This window comes from Eumetopias jubatus, unplaced genomic scaffold (genome assembly GCF_037043125.1).
Source record: "Eumetopias jubatus isolate StellerSeaLion01/CBP00866 unplaced genomic scaffold, mEumJub1_p1.0 scaffold_3, whole genome shotgun sequence".
Lineage (NCBI taxonomy): Eukaryota > Metazoa > Chordata > Mammalia > Carnivora > Otariidae > Eumetopias > Eumetopias jubatus.
Window position 1 is genome coordinate 70,643,680 of NW_028274809.1, and position 6,778 is coordinate 70,650,457.

The 6,778-nt window shown below is 37.6% G+C and overlaps 1 pseudogene; it reads left to right on the forward strand.

Moving 5' to 3' along the window:
- The first annotated feature begins 686 nt into the window (after positions 1-686).
- LOC114216548 (U2 spliceosomal RNA) lies at positions 687-806 on the forward strand (annotated as a pseudogene).
- The last annotated feature ends 5,972 nt before the right edge of the window (positions 807-6,778 follow it).

Below are 6,778 nucleotides of genomic sequence, written 5' to 3' on the forward strand. Positions count from 1 at the left end.
CACATTGGTCTTAAAAGGGACTCATGAAATAAAATAGAGGGAAAGTCCCATACAAAGGATCCACAACCAGAATACCATTGGATTGCTCAATATTAATTCTAGAAGCTAGAAAAACAATGGAGTAATTCAAATTTTTGAGCAAGAATGATTTCCAACCCAGAATTAATTCTCTCAATCAAGAGTGAGGAGAGAACAAAATCTCTTCAGTCAGTGGATCTAAGAGATAAAGATTCCAATACAAAAGGGAAGTAATAGAAATCCTCAGACTAATGGCAAAATAAAACTCCTGGCAGGTGTGTAGCGGGCATCATGAGTCACCAAACTGTATTGGAACATGAACACATATTAGTACTAGAGCTCCCAGTTCTTGTGAAAAATTAGGAGTGGATTAGTGATATGCATATAGATACAGCAAACAAAGATCACGCAATTATTAGCAGGAATGTTGGAAAACAGGAAAGGAAATATAACAATAGTCTACCACATGACTCAGTTAAGACTAAAATTCATATTCAGAGTAATACAAACCCTGCATTTTGAGCTAACTCAAAATTATGATATGATTCCATTAGGAAAATGGACCAGGGCTGAGAAGAGAGAAAGGGGTGTTTTAGGACAGCATAAATTCTCATCATTTCATCGTAAACAGAAATTCAAAGTAGTGATTTTTCTGAAACAGAAAAATGATAGCTTCTTGGCCTTTTGGCTAAGATCAAGTGTAGTATCTGTTCTTATCAGTAACAGAAAAATCAAGTAAAAGCAGTAAAACATGTAATTTAGAAATATGACATAAATATTCAACAACTACAAAAAGGGTACCAGTGATTACTGTTGGGGATCGAGAATGAAGGAGGAAGAGGAGACAGCTCCTTATTATTTCCAGAGAGTTATTATAAGAACTGCAGAATTATGACCATCATCATTCTATGTTTATGCAAACAAAACTCTGCATGTGTGCAGCATTGATGAAAATAAATATTCCCACACATGTTGGTTGCTCTATACAGAACTGATTGGAAGGGGCAAGTGTGAAAGCAGGAAAACCAGTCAGGATTAAGTCTAAGCAGAAGATGGTAGCAATGGAGATAAGAGTTGACAGATTCAAATGTACTTTGGAGGTTAACACAGCCACATTTGGTAATGGGTTGACTACCACCAAAGAAACAGAGCTGTCGAAGATAATTCCCAGGTTTCTGGCATGAACAACACATGGAGGTAGCATTTAATGAACTGTGAAATGTGTTAAAGTTGAGGATCACATGAAACTTTCAGCTCTAATGTGAGAAAATAACCTCCCAAGACTGTATTTTAATGTGACCAGCTTCTCTGATGTGCATAGGAATTTTTTTCCCTATGTATGAATCTAATTTGGAAAACTCCTGTGAGATTAAATTTCCCAAGTAGCAAGGTGAGTCATTTCGTCATTACTCATAGACAGCTACAGAAGTGGTATATCCTAGGGTTGTCAGGGTACCACCGACAGAGTGCTGTCATCCTGCCTTACAGTTTCTACCAGCCCTCTATTCACAAACGACAAGGAAAAATCCATAAAGAGTGGCCCTGATTTGCTGAAAATATATTAATCTTGTTACTGAGCAAGTTATTGCTGTTTTATTCGATTTAGCAAATTATTTTAGCATAAACCTACTACTAGAGCCTAATACACTGAATGGAAACCTTTAAATACACTCCAAACCGAGCTAGAATCCAATATTCCCTAAAGTATTCATGTGGAGAAGAGCAGGACCTCTGATAAATACCCATCTTAAGCAACTTTTCCGGAAATACTTTTGGGGGGCATTTTGCGGTAGAGACCCTTCCTTGCTCCTCCACGGAAATGCTCTACAATAACACCCAAATCACATCAGAGTAACCATATGCTGCGTCTCTGAGTATCAGCGAAGGACAGAAAACACAGATTTAGGTGAAAATAGGAAAGGAAACCAAAGGAAAGAAGCTACTTAGCCAGAAATCCTATGTAGAAAAACAGCCCTATAAGGAAAGACTAGCAAAGTAATTCCACGCATCAAAAAGCCAGCCTCTACCTACAAATGCAAGTTGCATCACCCTTGACCAGGTGTGGAGAGAAAAGGAGGTGACACTGAGGTCAGCATTGATTTTTTTTTTTTTCCAGACCTTGTTTTGTCAGCATGAGAGCTATGGAACTACTCTGGCCCCCACATGAAGGAACACAGAGCCAATCCGAGAGCTCCTCGGGCAACATATGTCAACAGCTTAACAGGTACCAGCCTGCCAGGCCTTTATTACTTCTTACACAAACAATTCTAAATACCACAACTTCTAGAGAAGTGATAAGCTCCAGTAGGTTAGGTTGGTTAGCATTCCTTTCCTTCTTTCCTGGAAGCCTTTTCCACCAGCACTTGGGCTTTCTGGGCTGGGCTGTGGATCAAGTCCTTAACAAACAAAGACTCTTGTTCAACAATTAGCTAGACAGTGTCTGTTTGTTAGGTGCTTCTCCGTATGTATATTTTTATCTTGGCTGCATTACCCAGTGAATGTTAGCACCGCAATAGACTTTGTTTTATGTCTTTCTAAATCTACCAGATCAACTCTTTTTGTTCTAAATTTACGGGGCACATTTAGTTAAGCAATTCACTTGATCTTGTCTAGTTTTGTCGTTGTATTGTTGCTTTATTGTTCCTGATTGGCATATATTAGCCAAGAATGGGAAAAGGAGTGTGATAGGCACACCTTACTACACACACACACATACATTCACATGCACACCTATAATACTTGCTGAAGCAGGTGAGAGTTTTGTATTAGAGCAGATATTTTATTTTTTATTTTTTTATTTTTTTAACTTTTTTTATTATTATGTTATGTTAATCACCATACATTACATCATTAGTTTTTGATGTAGTGTTCCATGATTCATTGTTTGCATATAACACCCAGTGATATAGTGCTCCATGCAGAACGTGCCCTCTTTAATACCCATCATCATGGTTAACCCATCCTCCCACACCCCTCACTTCTAGAACCCTCAGTTTGTTTTTCAGAGTCCATCATCTCTCATGGTTCATCTCTCCCTCCGACTTCCCCCCCTTCATTCTTCCCCTCCTGCTATCTTCTTCCTTTTTTTTTTTTTTTACATATAATGTATTATTTGTTTCAGAGGTACAGATCTGTGATTCAACAGTCTTACACAGTTCACAGCGCTCACCATAGCACATTTTTTATTATTTTTTTTATTTTTTTTTAAGATTTTATTTATTTGTGAGAGAGAGAGAGCACATGAGAGGGGGGAGGGTCAGAGGGAGAAGCAGACTTCCTGCCAAGCAGGGAGCCTGATGCAGGACTCGATCCAGGGACTCCAAGATCATGACCTGAGCTGAAGGCAGTCGCTTAACCAACTGAGCCACCCAGGCGCCCTAGAGCAGTTATTTTAAAGACAGCTTTCCATTGAAAATGAGTCATTTTTATTAAATGTCAGTCAAACAACATAATTAATTTAGAATACTTTGATGATTAATTTCAAAATGCTAATAGTGTTAAATTAAGAGGACTATATAGTATAATGGAGGTCTAAATAAGCACTCGAAGGACCGGGGTAATGCAGAAGGATACATTGGAGCTTATTCTGCTAAAAGATATTTGGGAATGTCCTGGTAATTGATGAACTTTTCTGTCACTTAGAAACAGACTCAGTTTCTCCTTTTATCAAATAGCAAAAAATCTTCCTACCAGCCTGATGCGACTTCAGTAAAGATTTATGTCCAGGAAGTTAATGAATTCCTTTTAAATACCAATTGTGGATTTTAAAATAAAGATAGGTAAGTATAACCTATTGACCTAATTCTGCTAAAGCAAATGTTATGCAGATGATAGAAGGCAGAACACTAAATATATGTGTTCATTTGGACTATACCTGTATTAATAATCATTGCACAAATTATTAAATTAATCTCATCTTTTGGATTAGTGCTTCCCCCAAATTGGCCAAAATCACCCAGGGACTTTTAAAAAACCATGGATTCCCTGATCTTACTCCAGACGGCAATGCCCAGGATTGAAGTCTGGGCATGTATTTTTAGAAAGAGCCTCAATGATTCTGAGACAGATTTGGAATCACTGACTTAAGAAAGTCAAGATAACTGGCTCTTAAATTTGTTGTGTCTGGTTACTTTGCCTGTCTTAAAAATCAATATACCTGTCATGTGGTGATCAGTAATGTATATGGTTGAGTCAGTCAATTATTCATGCGAAAATTTCCTAAAATGGAATCTTGGAGAGACCCATTAATAGTTCTCCAGCACCAAAACATTGCATTAAAGACTGTTCTCTTGATCTCCTTGTTCAGCCCCAATCTGCTAAATTTAATTTACTGTCAAGACATAAGGAGTCTGGGCAAATAGTTTAAAAATCCATTGGCTAATTTAATGTAGCCTTGTTAATAATTTTGTGAGTGAATAATGGTTTGGTAGATTATTTTCTATTTTCCACTTACATTTTCCACTCTTTCCTTCCCCAGTCTACCTGTATCAGGCTCTCCTCGACAGTTTGTGATTTCATTGTCTGAAGAGAGGTGGACGGGGGTGAAGACAGAGGAAGGCCCTCTCCCTGAGGATTTCCAAAGGTCTAATTCCTTAGGAGAATTTACAAGACTTGAGAAAGGGTAAAGGGGACACAAGTTTTGGAAGAAGAAACAGAGCAGTCTGGAAAAGTAGGCAGGAGAAAGGGGCTACCTGCCAAAATAGTAAACATTCCCCCTGGGTCTAGGAGAAGAAATGGGGAAGGCAGTACTCCAGGGTGTGTCAGAGCCTTAACTGTGACCATTAGATATACCAGGCAAAGGATTCAGAGGTTCCTGCCTCCTAAAAAGTACCCGAGTCCCAAACATGGTATTCAAACAGCAGAGACTGCCAGGCCTGGGGAGTCAGGTAAACAGGTTCAGCAGCCTGCTCACTTTATGTGTCCAGAAGACCAGAGACCAGATGCCCTGCCACCTACCCTGACACCTTGCACAGTAGAAGGACTATATTCATTTCCTAGCAAATTACTACATACCAGTTGACTTAGAATGAAAGACATTTATTGTCTCACCGTTCTAAAGGCTGGAAGTCCAAAATCAAGATGTCAGCGGGGCCATGCTCCCTCTGAAACCTATAGGGAGTAATCATTCCCTGCCTCTTCCAGCTTCTGGTGACACTGGCCATCCTTGGTATTCTGTGGTTTATAGATGCAACACTCCAGTCCCTGCCCCCATCATCTCATGGCTGTCTTCTCCCAGCATGTTTCTCTTCTCTTCTTATAAGAATACCAGTCATATGGATTAAGGGCCCGTATAGCTCCAGTATAACTTCATCTTAACTAATTATGCCTACAATGACCCTATTTTCAAGTAAGGTCACATTCTGAGGTACTACAGGTTAAAACTTCAACATAGCTTTTGGGGGCAAACAATTCAATCTATAGCAAGCCCCAACACCTCCACCTAACCCCAGAGTGAGAAGGAACCCCAAGAATTCTTGAGGTGAGACACTCCATAGTATCTCCTTGATACTGATGATATCAGGACTTAGATACCAAATTCAGCCAACTGAGAGAAAAATTAGAGTAAAAATATGTCTTGTATACTTGAGTTTATAGACTAAACATTATGTGCGCTGTGATTTTCACTCAAATGTTTAATATGTGTATGAAGAGCTTCATATCTTAACAACCTGTTGTGTACAATAGATCTGGGACTTCTCTGCAAAAGTTCCTTAACCCCACCCTCAGTGTTTTGTACAGTATAAGTACCTATCAAATATGAAATAAATGAATAAATAAACATATCATTGAGTATTCAAAAGAAAACATACTATTTACTGGATATTAATATAACCTGATATTTTTCTTTGACGATATCAAAACTACTTATAATAGTTTCTACTTTGATTTCTGAACCTGATGTTACTTTAAAAAGCATTTCAGTTTAAAAAATTGGTTTCATTTAGGAACTTCTTTATAATTTTTATAGTTACTTTTCCCATATTTATTTAATTTTTTTCTCCTTCAAAAAGTAGATCCCTGGGGAGTTGCAATCCCTCTAAAAATTCTAAATGCAGGTACAACATTTAAAGCTCATTTGATTAAAATCATTCCTTAGAACAGTGGCTTTTTGAAAAGGTTAATTTTCTTCTAATGTAGTCAGATTTTTAAATCAGAATGCTAGTGCTCCAGTAGCTATATTTATTTCAGAAATGTCAACCAAAAATTCAGACTTTAATAACCATCTAGGAAAATAATAGTTACAGAACCCATGTCACTCTTGAATTGTAGCAAAAAGAAGGCCCAATATATTATATGGAAACATTTTTAAAAGATAGGAATTTGATTTAACTGACATAACATATTTAGTGACCTTGTTTCATGGATAAAAATAGGCAAAGTTTCCCCTGTGTCCTTCTCATCTTTTTGAGGAAGAAACATAAGAATAAAGTCAGATGTTTGCATTGTTGGGTTTGAGCTCCCCTACAGAGGGCATTTAAAGCTTTTCCATAGCCCCTGAATTCAGAATAAAAGACTTATTAAAAAAAAAAATACTGTGTGTTGTGTGTTCAGAAAAAAAAATGTTTGAGTTAACATCAATCCAAGAGACACAAACCCCCTGATCTCTTGCCATGGGAGTAATCACCTTTGATGTTACTGTAAAAGATTTCCAGCTGTTCAAAAACAATTGAAGACCATTAAACTAGTTTAAAAAATTAAACCTTGTTTTTGAAGTCATAAACATAGATGGAAACTCTAGCCCACAAATAGATGTGAGTTT